The sequence below is a fragment of the Mirounga leonina genome, unplaced genomic scaffold, assembly GCF_011800145.1.
Source record: "Mirounga leonina isolate KUSES-001 unplaced genomic scaffold, KU_Mleo_1.0 Mir_153, whole genome shotgun sequence".
NCBI lineage: Eukaryota > Metazoa > Chordata > Mammalia > Carnivora > Phocidae > Mirounga > Mirounga leonina.
The window spans coordinates 20,355,168-20,370,136 of NW_023270387.1; the positions used below are offsets into that span (position 1 = coordinate 20,355,168).

Below are 14,969 nucleotides of genomic sequence, written 5' to 3' on the forward strand. Positions count from 1 at the left end.
CAGAAAGAAAGAAAGAAAGAAAGAAAGAAAGAAAGAAAGAAAGAAAGAAAGAGAAAGAAAGAAAGAGAAAAAAAGAGAAAGAAAGAAAGAAAGAAAGAAAGAAAGAAAGAAAGAAAGAAAGAAAGAAAGAAAGAAAGAAAGAAAGAAAGAAAGAAGGAAAGAAAGAAGGAAGGACAGAAGAGCCTTTCTACTGCTACCTTCCCTAAGAAGGCCTCCCTGTAGCTTTGATTGCTGGTTCTTAATGGGTAGGCTGGGGATTCTGGAGCCAGACTGGGACAGACCTGGGTTCGAACCCAGCACAGCTGTATTCCCGTGGCATAACCTTGGGCCTCTTGCCTCACCTCCCTGCACCTTGATTTCCGAATCTGTTAAATGAGCAAGATAAAATGGCCTCAATATTCTGGAGCAGCGCTGTCTAATACAACTTTCTGTGATGATGGAGATGTACTCTATCTGAACCTTCCAGTAAAATAGCCACTAGATACATGTCGAGCACTTGAAATGTGGCTGGTGAGGCTGAAGCCTGAATTTTAAATTTTCTGTAATTTTGATTAATGAGGATTTGAATTTAAAAAGCCACACGTGGCCAACAGCTACCTTGCTGGACTGTGCAGCTACAGAGGACGAAAATGAGGTAGACGGATACAGTGTATAGGAAGCACTTAGCTAGCCCAGGGTCTGGCACATAGTACGCACTCAATAAATGTTTGCTATTATTAGGTATTATGTGTCTTGCTTTCCAGCCCGCCACACCTCGTGGCTCTCAATGACACCCCATACTGGCTGTCCCAGAGTCACCTGGGAGAAGGAGGGGGAGGGGGGAGGTGTTGCTGCCGTGGTGCATGTCAGTAATGAGCCTTGCACTAAATGTTTCTGGTCCACTACTTTCCCTGGAGGGTCATGTGAGCCAGAGTGGTATGTGGCCTGCTTTGCAAGTGATTAACATGGTGTAAGCAATCTGCATAGAGAGAAAAAACCCTCCGTTGGTATTCCATTATTCTATTAGAGTTTCAGAGCCGGGATTAAGTGGACATGATTTCTTCCTATGGGCCATTAATTTTGTTTTATTGCTGGTCTGATGGCCATTACCCTTTTTTGCCAATGCATTCCCCCATTAGGTTTGTACAATTAACAAAATATGTGCTGTTAGGGCTTTGATAGGAACAGTGGGATGGAAATAAAGGGAGGGGGTACAGCTGCCCTGAGTTGGGGTGGGGAGAGGCCAGGCCCAGGGGTGGGGCTGCAGGAATAAAGGGGGGTGGGGCTTCTTCTGCACCTGCCCGGTAGCCATTGGCATTCCAGGGAAACTGCCCTAAGACCTTCTCCGCCTTTCACCAGGCTAGGGGTGGAGTTGCCCAGGTGAGAGGGAAGGACACGAGGCGGGCCTGCTCGGTGGGACTGGCGTTTTCCTGAATCCCATCCTCCACCCTGCACCTGGCACAGCACAGCTGAGAACATAATGAGCCACTCACCCCCGTGCTGTCACCTTGAACCCGAAACTCTTCTGTAGGCCGAGTAAGTCAGCCTCTGGGGTCTGGCCCTTTGATGGGAGAGACTTCCAGGCTGGCACTCACTTTCTCTCAGGGCAGACAGAGGGCCTGTGCATGGTTAAAAGAGGGTGACTTATCCTCGGCGTCACCCGGTGATTGCCACATGGAAAGGCAGGATTGACATTGTTAGGTCGTTTGGTCTTTGGAGAAAACATAGAAATATGGATTGTTAAAATGTGAAATCTCCCACTTTTTAGATGTTGGCAGAATTTATAAAAATGCCGTGGGGCACCTGGGTGGCTCAGTCAGTGAAGCGTCTGCCTTCAGCTCAGGTCGTGATCCCAGGGGCCTGGGATCGAGTCCCGAGTCGGGCTCCCTGCTCAGTGGGGAGCCTGCTTCTTCCTCTCGCTCTGCTTCTCCCCCTGCTTGTGCTCTCTCTCCCTCTCTCAAATAAATAAATAAATGAAATCTTTAAAAAAAAAGAATTTATAAAAATGTCATACAAGCAAGAGTCAGCGTAGGGGCGGCCAGTTGGCACCCTCTGTCAGACAACAAGGAGTCATTGAAGGGTTTTAAGGAGGAGTGGACATGATCAAATTTGTGTTCCAGAAAGATCCTCTGCTGAGGGGAGGTGGTAGATGGGCAAAAATAGGGCGAGGCTAGAGGCCAGGGGACCAATTAGGGCCTGGGAAGAGAGGCAGGTCACCGACGACACCAAGTGAAGGAGAGCAAGGATATTCCTGACAGAGAATCAGCAAGTCGTGGGGCTTGGTGTATTCACACCTCAGAGGATGTCCACAGGGCAGGGAGGTTGCCCTATGAGCGGATCCTCTGTTCCCTGAGGGTTTGCGTCTACAGAGGGCCCTGTGGCCCTGGGAGCCCCCACCTCACTCCCATCCGATGTAGACAGATCATGAGTGCCTCTCATTCCTTCTGCCACGTAGGAAAGTCTAGGATGAGCCCGCCAGTGCCCACATTGCTTACAGGGTTTTACATGCATACCTGTACTTACAGGTACAGGCCCAAGATTAGAGGCTTGGGCCCGGGCAGGGCCTGTGGAATGTGACTGAGGGAACTTTTCCAACTCGTCTGTTATGGGGCAACCGGTACTGCCTATGGCCCTGTGGGGGCTGAAGACAGGTGTGGAATAAGCATTGGTCCTTACCAGGCTTCAGGAACAGCTGTGTGCCACCCTCAGTACTGGGTGGGATGCATCTCAGAGTCAAGTATTTAGTGCCAGGCAATGTTATCAGTATTCAATTACCTAGTTATTGTGTTATTTAGAGCCTGGTGGTCAGGGCCTACCATGCTGTAACTGCCAACCTCATTCAACAAATGTAAGCAACCACAAGCTGTTGTCAGGTGATGAGGGGAGCACAAGGGGAACAGAGAGGAGACTCAGCAATGAGGTGGGGAGACCCAGGACATGCTGTCTGGATGGATGGGTGGTCCTTCAGGGGTTTCCTTCTGGAATGGTCTATTCACATTTTGTCTTTCTTGGAAGTTTTGCTCATATGCCCATGGAGGGGTTTTCAGAGAAAAGAAGGCTCCTGAGAGACTCTTGGTGTCCAAGAATGGGTTTTCATAATTTGTCCTCATCCCAAAGGTCTGGCTGGGGCAAGGGCAGAAACGCTTTCATGGGCAGTGGGATGAATGCAGAAGTCCTCAACCTTCTTGCTTTGTCTCTTTCTCCTTTTCTGTTCAGCTGCTGCCAGCCCTTAACTCTTAACACTTAAAAACAACAATAGCCCTCATTTATTATTATTATTAATATGTTCCAGGCATTGCACAAAATGCTCTCAATGCATCGTCTCATTTAAAGATGCTACTATTACCCCCCTTTTAAAGATGAGAAAATTGAGGTTCATAGAGCTTAAGGTTAGGTAAATGTTGGACCCAGGTTTGGATCCAGAACTCTCTGACTCCCACATCTTTATTCTTAACCAGGGTGATATACTGAGCTACCTTAACACGAGACTTAGAGCCCTCCCTGGAGGGTTAGTCTGGGCAACCTCCGAGGTATGTAGATGTCAGATGGAATTTTGATTTAAGGATTATCTAGTAGTCTAACCCTATGATTTCGCCTATGGGGAAACTGAGGCATGGAGGGGTTAAAGTTCTTTGTCCAAGATTGCACATTAATGACAGGGTGAGGAGGGCATGAACCCATGTCTGGTTGACACCCGTCTGTTAGGCGTGCTCTCTCTGTTAGACTCATGGCCTCGCTAAGCCCCCAGTTCATCTCTCTCCACCCTCCCAACTTACCGAGGCGTGCTCCCTGGGTGCTGCTTAGCTCTCCTGGAGCATGTTCTGCCCCTCTGTCTACGTCGTTCCCAGACAAACATGAGCATTCAACAATTCCTCCCTCATTTATCATTTCGCTAATTTCCTCATATTAATAAACGTGAATGGTCAATTTCATTTATAGTTCCATTTTATTTTCATGGTTAATAAGACAGGCCTGAGTTTCAATTCTGGTTCCATGACGGCATGGCTGCTTATGTGAAGGCTCTCCTCCCAGGACCACCAGCTGCTGGCTTTGGAAGGCCCTAATATACATGGCACATAGGTGGTTCCCCAGCGCCAAGTTACATAGACTTTTCCACGGGTGCGTGGTCACGAGTGAAAAATAAGGCCAGTATGGAGAGGTTGCATGTTCACATATGTGTGCACACACGTGTGTGCATGCGCGCGCATTTGTGTGTGTGTGTGTGAGAGAGAGAGAGAGGGGAGCAGAGAAAGAGAGGGAGAGAGGGAGTGCTTTCCACGATGCTCTTTTTTTTTTTTTTTTTAATATTTTATTTACTTATTTGACAGAGAGAGAGAGCACAAGCAGGGGAAGTGGCAGGCAGAGGGAGAAGCAGGCTTCCTGCTGAGCAAGAAGCCCGATGCGGGGCTCCATCCCAGGACCCTGGGATCATGACCTGAGCCGAAGGCAGCCACTTAACTGGCTGAGCCACCCAGGCGCCCCTCCACGATGCTCTATTTATGCTCTATTCAATTCAAAAAATGGTCTTTGTTGCTCTCTTTACTTTTGGGGGGTTGAATTACTTCATGAAACAATGGTGAATGAAGACAATATTAAGGTTTTCTCAATATATAAGTTTGTCAACGTAATTTTTTAACATTTCAAAGATGGGTGAAGCCATGTCTGGGAGACCATGCTGTGGAGCAGCCTCTCACCCAGTTCAGAATCTCCCTCCAGTGTCGGGGAGCTCACTAACTGTTTTTGGATAGTTCTCATTGCTAGAGACTTCTCTCTTATATTGACTTCCTCTAACATCTAGCAATTAGTCCTGATCCTACTATCTAGAGTAACACAGCCCCTCTTTCATAAAGTTTCTTCAAATATTTGGAGGGCCACCATGTGGGAGAAGGACGGGTAATCTTAGAGAGGGACATGTCTGGTTTATTCTCTCATATCTTTTACCGCACAGCCTCCTAGTAATGAAAATAACAACAAAATAGCAATAAATAGCTAACATTCAGTGAGTGCTGATTTTGTGTGAGCCGTGGTTCTAAGCGCTTTGCAGTTTACAAAATCATTCAATCCTCACTCGAACCTCAGAGGTAGAGCCCTTATTAGCCCGATTTTACAGATGGAAAACTGAGGCACAGAGAAGTTAAGTAACCTGCCCATGGTCGTGCCACTAGTAAGTGGTGGAGTTGGGACAGAAAACTGGGCAGTCTGATTCGAGAGCTTGCACTTTCATTTTTTAATTTATTTTAAAGATTTTTAAAAATTTATTTATCTGAGAGAATTCGGAACTCGATCCAGGACTCCAGGATCATGACCAGAGCCGAAGGCAGACATTTAACTGACTGAGACGCCCAGGCGCCCCCAGAGCCTGCACTTTTAGTTACTGGACATCTTCGCTCACTTCTCTTCTTCTCTGTCAAAGTTATTAAGATATAATGCCAGAACTGTATCCTAAACTAATATAGATTGATGAGACCAAAGTGAGGGGACTGTTCATCCCTTGGTTGGACATTGTGTGGGTATTAATGCAACCTAAGATAACATTTAATGTGTTTGGCAGCAACACCACACTCTGGGCTCATCCTGAGCTTGTATTAAATTCAAATCACCTACATCTTTTCTTTTTCTTTTTCTTTTTTTTTTTTAAGCCAGGTTACACTATTCGGTGTTTTTGCAATTGACTTTTTGAATGTAAGAGTGGGACTTGGTGTATATATTCTCGTCAAATCTTTTTCTTTTTCTTTTTTTTTTTTTTTTAAGATTTTATTTATTTATTTGACAGAGAGAGACACAGCGAGAGAGGGAACACAAACGGGGAGTGGGAGAGGGAGAAGCAGACTCCCCGCCGAGCAGGGAGCCCGATGCGGGACTCGATCCAGGGACTCCAGGATCACGGCCTGAGCCGAAGGCAGTCGCTTAACCAACTGAGCCACCCAGGCGCCCTCGTCAAATCTTTTTCTAGTGTAAAAAATAAAAATGGATTTGCATGTGGACATGGGATACAGTAATTTGGTGGTTTAGAGTGATGGGATTGTGGGCTGTATTTCTTTATTTTCAAAATTATTTCTTTTATGGCTGTCATGATCTTATTGTGCAAAAACTGGTAGAAGAAAAAAAGGACTTTTTCGTTTTGGCCTGTTCTTGCAGCTTGTTAAAAGCTTTATAACACTCTGGATCCATCTCTCCAGGAGTGGCTGTCCTTCCCAGTTTCGCAGCATGTGCAAATGGCAAATCTGCCATATCTTCTTCTGAGTTTCTGGCGGCTCAACAGACAATCCCAGAGGGCAGGGATAAAGTACCACTGCATGCAATTCAATCTAGAGACTTCTTACAGTGAGTTCATGGATGCTCAGTAGCAGTATGTCTGTTGTTTCCAAGACTCTAAGTTGGAGCCCATTGCCGACCATTGCCAACCCATGACTGGTTCAGAGCTGCTGGTTGTGGGTTCTGTTTGGAATGAAGAGGGTCTACCAATGAACATTTCAACAGACATATACTGAGAACCAATACATCCTGGGCACTCTGCTAGGTTCTGGGGCTATACAGATGCAGGGGGCATGGTCCTGTCTTCAAGGACTTGCTGTCCAGTGGTCTGTGCTTACCTCAGAGGTACCTCCTTGAACCATTCACCTGGGTCATGCAGATGTTAGTAGACAGCCCCAGAGGAAGTGCCTCAACCTGATGGACATCATCATGAACAAGAGGGACATTTTGTTTCCATGAGCACATCACACTACACCTCACGCCTGAATTTTCTATCTGAAATTCCACCTTTTCCAAGAAGTCTCTCTGTCTTAATTAAAAGGAAGATCTTAAAGGATTCAGGGCAGGGGTCTCCTCTTCTTAGTGTCATTTCCTTGTTGAAAAACTTTAAATGGCTCTACCAGCTCCTGACCTAAGCCTGGCCTCTCTGCCTGACCCACAGAGCCCTAGATGCTCTGGCCCCAACTGGCTTACTCAGTGTTGGTCCCTCCTTGGTCTCTCTCAGGCAGACCAGCTTCTACATTGGCCCAGGGCACTCCATGCTGCCCCCCTCTCATCCTTGCTTGGATTGCTCCCTTTCCTGGAATGCCCTCTCGCTCCCTTCTACCAGCCAAATCTTGCCTGTCTGGTCTCCAAGGCCCCATTCAAGTTCGCCCCTCTCCTGACTACTTCCTTGAGTGCCTCAGCTCTTGCCAACTTCCTTTCTCTGTGGTGAGAGAATTAGAGTCCCTACCACATAGTTCAGCATTACTGTGCATATAGTCTTGTCTTATCTGATGATGTTCTATGTAGGTAATCTTATTTCCCCAATGACGTCATGGCAGCACTTTTATAACAGGACCCACCCATGGATTTTATTCCTGCTGCACCTAGCCAATGTAGACCATGGAGCAGACACCTGAGAAGCATGTGCTGGGTTTTTCTTGTTATTGCTTTCTTCCAGAAAGAGAATTAAAAGCAGTCACATTTTTTCTTTCCAGTCTTGCCCTCATCATGCTTCTCCATGCACCTTCTTTTCCTTCCATCCCAATTGGACTCTTCACCTTTCCTTGAAAATTCTCTCCTCTATCAGGACTTTCCATAAACCTACCATAAACAACAGCCTCAGCTTTGTGGTTTGCCAGTGTTTTGCAGCCTTCCCCATATAGGTTGCAAGCTTTCACGCGGGCTGCGCAACTCTGTCCCCCGGCATGGGGTCCTCTATCAGACGGGAGGCATCAGTAAATGATTATTGCTTTGGTCAGTTCAGGGCTCTCAATAGCCATGAGCCTGTTTTTCTCCAGGATTCCAATAGGGAAGGGGATGAAACTCACAGGAAATTGAGGCACCAAGCAGGTAAGGAGGGAGTGATCCTCTCTCTGTCCTGGTTAGTTGTCCTAACCAATAATCGTCTTGTACCCAGAGTCCCTTGATCAGGAAATGTTCCCACTTAGCACTGTGGGAATAGAGTCCTGGCTTTGCTCCCACACCAGACCCACTCTGAGGTTTCCCTCAGCCCCACCTCGGCTCTCACTCCCAGTGGAATCATACACATCTCTAAAAACATTTTCTTTTATTGACAGGTGAAGTCCAGAGCAGGATTCTGAGGCTTTCTGTCCTCCATGCTGCTCACCAGAAAAGGGACTGTGAACTGTAAGTAACTGTGCTTGGTGTTTCCATGCTGATTCAATAAGGTTATGGGTTAAGGACCAGCCTTGAACCTAATCTTTAACAGCCATGCATTGTGCAAGAGAAATACTCAACAATGAGCTAGTCAGAATGTAAAATACAGTGGACTTCTAATTAGATTAGGTCTGAATGTGACAAAGAAGCCCTGTAATATGACATCCTACTTAATTAGACTTTATTGATTGTGCATTAAGGTGGACTTGATGTGTTATGTGTGTCATGAGTGTTGGAGAGGGAAGCCCTTGAGTTTGCGAGGCCACCCGAGCCACTGTCATCTGTGGGCTAAGCTGGGGAGACTGTGAGAGGAGGAAGTGGACCAATTCATAGCCCACACTTGCTTTTAGACCTTGGCTTATTTCTCGGGAGGCGTGAGGGAGGGGAAGGAAGACATGCTGGTGGCTTCTGTTCTATCGGCACAGTGAGAGCCCCATTGTACGCTTTATGTGTCATTTTGGCTCTCCCACTTGGTGAAAGCCTACCCACCTGGAGGAACGCAGCCCAAGTCCGGTCTCCTCAATGAACCCTTCTTTGGTAACTCCAGCTAGAAGTGCTCTCTCCCTCTCCCGAAGCTCTACTGCATCCACACGCTAAGCGTGCCTCTGGCCTGCACCTTCCTGCGTGCCCCCCAGTGAGGCTGTGAGCTCCTGGAGGACAGTCTGGGATTCCCGTGTCTTCCTGTCCCCACGGCACCCTCCACCTGGTCTCTGCTCAGCAGATGTCAGCCGGGAGATCGGGTTGCCCTGGGCTACTTAGCTTCCCACCCTGCTTCTGGGGCTACCGGAGGCTGGGCTGCTGCCGTGCCCCTGAGAGTACATTGGCTTCCAACCAGTCCATGGAATTATAAATGATTAACCGTTATCAGCGCACATCTTCACCTCTGTGTAAAAATAGATTGACTGTAATGAGTATTTGAATAAATCATAAGAATGGCTGCCATGCGATCGTCTAACATCCTGCCGATGGCTGCCCGGTGAGTGAGCAGGGCGCCGGCCCTCCCGCCTAATGGCCTGAGAGTCAGTGCTGGTCGCCTCTGTGATTGACAGGCTGCCACTCCCAGGGCACCTACTCTGCAGCCCAGGCTCTGGAGTGGTCGAAGCCTAAGGGGAGAGGCCCCGGGAGGGGGGAGCGGGGAAGGGTGCCTCCCTCCATCCTGTTCCGAGAAAGCCTACCTAGGAGATGCAGCTGGGGGGCTGGGGGAGCCACAGTGGAAAGACCTTTGTGAGAATCATGTCTCCTCGCACCGGAGGTTAAAGGGACCTCATAAGTCAAGTCAAGTAGGAGAGAAGCAAGCTGAGCGTGAACCTTAATGAGAGTGGAGAGTGTGGGGAAATAGGTCTGCACATTCCCTCCCTGCCTCCGAGGGCACCCGGTGCCTTGCACTGGGCCACACACACCCAGGGAAAGCTCCCTCATGGGGACACGCTCTTGGACCTGCGCTGAGGAACAAGGAAGAGCAGGTTTCTCTGGGTCCCAGGATTCTGAGATGGGGAGATTCAAATGATCTTTCAGGGAGTGTTTGCCAAGGCTGCCTCAGGCATGAGCATCCTCCTGCCTTTTGGAGAGGGAGGAAGAGGAGAGGGGGCAGGCTCTGGGGGGCTGGGACCAGTTGAGGAGGGCATAGTCTGAAGTCTCAGCATGAAGACCAGGAAAGGCTGAATTTGAGAAGGAAACCACAAACATTCCATTTAATCCCAGTGGTGTTCCAGTTACTACGGCTGTGTAACAAGCCACCCCAAAACTTAGTGTCTTTACAATGTTTATAATGTGCATATTCTGTGAGTCAGGAATTCAAACAGGGCACCATAGGGACGCCTTGTCTCTGTTCCACTGGGTCCGGGACCTCAGCTGAGGCAAGTGAAAAGCTGGGTGTTGGAATCATCTGAAGGCTCATTCACTTATAATTCGGGGGGCTGATATGAGCTGTTGGCTGAGATGTTAGCTGGGGCTGCCAGGCAGGCCCGTGTGACCACTCCCATGTGGCTTGGGCTTCTTCAAAGCATGGTGGCTGGACACCAAGGGGGAGTACCCTGAAAGAGAACAAGAGCCAGGTGGAAGCGGTATTGCCCAAGTCAAGCAGCGTCTCTTCCACCACATTCTCTTGATTGGGGCAGTTACAAAGGCCTACCTCACTTTCAGGAAGGGAACATAGACATCCCTCCCACCATGACTCAAAGGAGGAGTATCAACAGCACATTAAAAGAGGAGCATAGGGATGGGATACATGTTGTTGCAACCATCTTTGGAGAGTACAATCTACACGACTCGTATTTGGCAAGTCTGACGTAGTACAGCCTCATCTATTTCCAAAGACTGGCTAAAGAAACCCCTATCTTTGAAAATCAAACTGCCCCTATCTCACAGAATGTCTGGGTTTAAAGCCCTCCCCAACACCCCCCAGAGGCTGGGCTAGGCTTCCTCCCAAAGCCGGACTCCCCAAGGACATGCTGGTGTTCAGAGGTCCTGCCATTGGTGGAGGCTACCACCTGATAGTCCATTTCAACAAAAGTTGGTCCATTTTGCAACTCACAGCTTGAAGTGCCAAGTCTGGAGGGGCACTTAGACCTGTGGCCAGGGATTCCTCAAGCCTAAGGCCCTCATTCCCATCTAGAGATCCCCATACCCCCAACTCAATGACCTTCCAAGCTGGGGGAGGTTTTGGCCAGAGATCCAGGCTTAAGAGGCTACTAGGGCTGTGTTGGGGACTGGGGAAGTCTGGGTAGCCCTTCCTATCTGACCCCACATCCTCTCCTCTCCTTCCTGCCCTTCTGCCACAAACTAGAACCTGCGCCATTAAGGGACCAGACCCCCTTTCCTTTGTCATTTTCCTGACCCGGATGTGGCTAAATTTTGGAAGAGAATCTGAGTGCCTGAATGCCTTATTGTGACTTAAGAGGATAGAAACAAAGCTCAAGCAACAAAAGAGTGGAGACAGAGCCAATTCATGTTCCCAAGGGGCTGAGATCTGAGAATGGCTAATGCCAGAAAGGGAGGGGGCAGGGAGGAGAAGGGTAAGTGGGCTTGGTTTTGATAAAAAAATGCCGGGGTTTGGAAATTTAGGTCAGGAAATGAATGTTTAATTTGGATAAATGAAAGAACAGATAAAAATGTAAAGCTCATTTGTATTTTCAAGGCTCCAACTTGGGGGAAAAAAAAGTTGGGGTTTGAAGTCCAAAAGCAAGAGTTTGGATTCCGACTTAGCACCTTCGTGATCCAGGCACTTCTGCTCGGTCTTCAGATTGCTCATCTCCAGAATGCAGATGGGATTGTATACCCTTCCCAGGACTGCTGTGGGGACCGAAGGGAAGCCAGCATGTGAAAGCATTATAGCCCATTCTTGGCACACAATAGCTACTCAAAACGGTTCAGGCATTCCTCCACCCAGGAAATAAATAAAAAGTGGAGTTGGAAAAGATTGTTTCTCTCCATTGTTCCTGAGAGGGATGGTCAAGAATATTTCCTTTAACTGTACCCTCCATAAAAGTTCACTCATAAACTATTGATATTTTAATAATACACATTAGCATCTTGCCCTTTGACAAATGAATATTGAATGAGCAATAAAGAGGCAAAAGAGTAACCAGGTGTATGGCTGGCTGAGGGGAAGCTGGGATCTTGCGTCATTGTCAGAGAGAATGCCCCTTTACCAGGCACCTTGTGACTCACCTCTCTCCCCAGTGACCCCTAGGAAACAGCTTTTAAAAAGCGCTCAGACTCCAGCCCAGCCCAGTCTGAGCAGGATTTCTCCTATGGTTTCTTACACTTGGCCGGAAGGGACTTGGGAGAAGAGAAGAGAGGAAAAGTCACAGAAGAGCTGTGAAAGGCATGGATGTTTTGCCCCCCCATGCAAAACACCTTAGATCTCCCCCACTCCCTCTGCCAAGGGTGCAGACTTCTTCCTGATACACGCTCTCCTGCTGCATAAATTGAAAGTCTGTAGACAGTGTGCCCAGCAGAAATCAGGCAATGAGCTTAAGATGTGTAGCCAGGGTGCAGGGGTGAAGAGCCGCTGGCTCCGGGGGGGTCCCAAACAGACCCGGTTCGGCCACTCGCCACTGACAAAATCCACAGGCAGAGAGAGGAGCAATGGGGAAACAAGAAAGGGATTTATTTCAGTGAGGCCAGCCCCGGGAAGACAACTGGCTCACGTCACAAAGACTGTCTCCAAAGTGCTGAAAATACATCCAGGTTTATATCAGGAAAATGTGGGACAAAGGTCGGTGGGTATGTGCAGGTGGGCAGTGAAGGTCAGGTCGATCATTGTCTTGGGGGCAATCACTTGCTGGTGTCAGGACAGTTATTACTGCTTGAGGGGGTAGTCTCTGTTCCCACCACCCGTGATGGGATGCTTTGCCCGCAGGGTCGTTTGTCTGAGTTAAAGAGATAAGCTGGAAAGAAGAACTTAATCAATTAGAAAGTATGGGCTGAGGTTGACATGGAGGTAGTTCTCTTTCAGAAAGAACTCAGACTCATTCCACCCTCCTCTCATTCTTTCTGCTCCAGGTCTTGATGGGACCTACGGTTGGGGTGGACGGGGCGGGTGTGTGTGTGTGTGTATGTGTGTGTGTGTGTGTGTGTTTGTGTTAGGGTTTATAAGAATTTCCTGCCTCTTGCAGGTCCTGCTCCCAGGCCCACTACCATAGCCTCCAGTTTCTCATGGCCTCCATCTGGGCGGGGAGTCCTCGAGTGTGCAGAGAACAGTGACAGGGGCTCTTCGTTGGTCCGGCTTAATTGGTGTGATTTAATGGCGTTTCTGGCGGATTCAGATTTATACGGCTTTCTGAGCTGCAAATCTGCTTTCTAAATGTAGAATTTTTGTGGAGTGGTAAAAAATAATGGCTGTTCTGTGATTCCTGCCTCCCGAGCTAGGAGATTGCAATTTACATTATGCAAATAGACATTATGCAATCAAGGCACTTTAGCAGGAATCTGGCGGCGGCAGTGCGCCGCTGATGAGATGCCGAGGTCTGCAGCCCCAACTGGAGGGGCTCTGCAAGAGCGGAGATGAAGTGGGGAGCGGGTAGGGCCAGCGGGGAGGACGCAGAGTCTGTTCCTCTGGCCCAAGGAGTAAAAGTGGAGCCTGCCCAGAGATGAATGCATCCGGGGAGCTGCCAAAGCGACTCTCTCAATTAATGGCTTTGTTTAATCATACCCCCTGTCCAGAGGAGTATTGTCTTACGGATAATTTCGTTTGCCTAACGAGATTTTGCTAATTAAATCTCCTTTCAGTTGGTGTGACTATGCCTGCAGGAGAGGGGGCTATTTGGAGTCTTCTCTATAAACCTTTCTGGAGGGGAGCTGAGAAGGAGGGAAGGGGAGGGAGGGGAGAGAAGAGAAAGGAGGGGAGGGAGAACCTGGCCTGCTGTGAGCTGGACTGGAGAAGATTTGAGGGTTTGAGAACGACAAGGTGGCAGCCACCACCCACCCTGCCTTTCTGTCCCGTTCACTAGAAATGCAGACTTGCCAGTCTTCGGCCGGCCTAAGGGATTTCCCCCGTTTCTTCTTCCTCTCTGGACCTGTGACCTCCACCATTATCCCTTCTCAGGTTCTTCCCGAATCTCCAGGACATTCTAAAGGATTTCCAAGCATGGCTCCCCGCAGCTCTGGCTGTGGGTGGTGGTTTTTGGTGGTGGTGGTGGTGTCCATGTGGAAACCCTCCCCTTGCTCTTGCTGTTAGCCAGCCAGTCTGGCTCTTCAGAGAGGAAAAATTGCTCCCAAATTGGCCATTTCTCCAGGGATAATTGCCTGAATCAAAGAGGAAAATACCTCGTCAAATTCACTTATCATCAGAGTCAGCCAAGGATAGCCTCCTATATATGGAGGAGCCTAGTGCTGTGCCTGAAAAGCAAGAGCCTAATTAATGCGGTTGCATCTGACTGGTCCCACCCATGCTCCGCCACCCCAGTGGTGCTTTACTCTCTACCGTCTACTTGGCCTGACTGACTATGGGCTTCTGGGCTCCACCCTGTCTACTTTTCCAGTTTCATCTCCTACCCCCCTCCCTTGCTGTTTCCTCCTCCCGTTTACTTATAGACACTCAGACACATGGGCACATTCCTACTCCTGATACCCCAAATATACCTAGTTGCTCAGTTACCCCCAGATACTCCGTATAACTTCACACCTTAGATACTTTGCACGTGCTATGTCCTCTGTCTGGAATCTTCTTGACCTGGTAAACCCTGTTCCTCTTGCAATACCCAGCTCACATATCACCTCTATGACTACCTCCTCCCAGAGCTTCTCTGCGTTTTGTGAAACACTGCTGTGTCCTCCATGTCATCCCAGGACCTCAAACACAGTTATTTGTCTGTCTATCCAAGTTAAGGACTGAATCTTATTCTTCTCCTAATCCCAGTACCTAGAACCAGGCCTGGCCATAATAGGCATCCTACAAGGTTGGTTGAATGAAAAAAAGAATGAATGAACCTAGGAGAAGAGGGTGGGGTGATGGAGAGTCATTCTCTGGTAAGTCCTTAAAGCCCCAGGTTGGACAATGGTGGTGGGAAGTCAGGAGACTGATTTCTGTTGAGTCTCTGCAGTTACTTGCCTATCCTTTACATTTACTTCCTGGCTGGGAAGGCACTACCTCTGTGTGCTAGGTCATACACTACATGTATCAGCATCTTCTATCACACATTCTCACATAGGTCCTGTGAGGTGGGTATTGTTTTTGCAGAGGGAACTGAGGCTCATTTGTCTTCATCAGAAAGCAAAGCAGTATTTAGCTGTAATTGGGCCCACTGGCAGGGCCCCAACAGGATCTACCTCTAGCTAGGTGAAAGCTCCTATGCTTCCCGGTGTCCCTCCCCATCCTGTCCATCCATCCACCATCCATCCATCCATCCACC

The 14,969-nt window shown here is 48.5% G+C and overlaps 1 protein-coding gene across 5 annotated transcripts in view; it reads left to right on the forward strand.

The window, feature by feature from the left end:
• PKNOX2 (PBX/knotted 1 homeobox 2) overlaps positions 1–14,969 on the forward strand; it is a 255,822-nt gene that overhangs the window by 61,606 nt on the left and 179,247 nt on the right. For all 5 annotated transcript variants that reach the window (XM_035009226.1, XM_035009225.1, XM_035009227.1 and 2 more), the window contains one exon: positions 8,016–8,085. The gene's annotated coding sequence lies outside the window, so the exon portion shown is untranslated. The remainder of the gene's footprint in view (positions 1–8,015; positions 8,086–14,969) is intronic.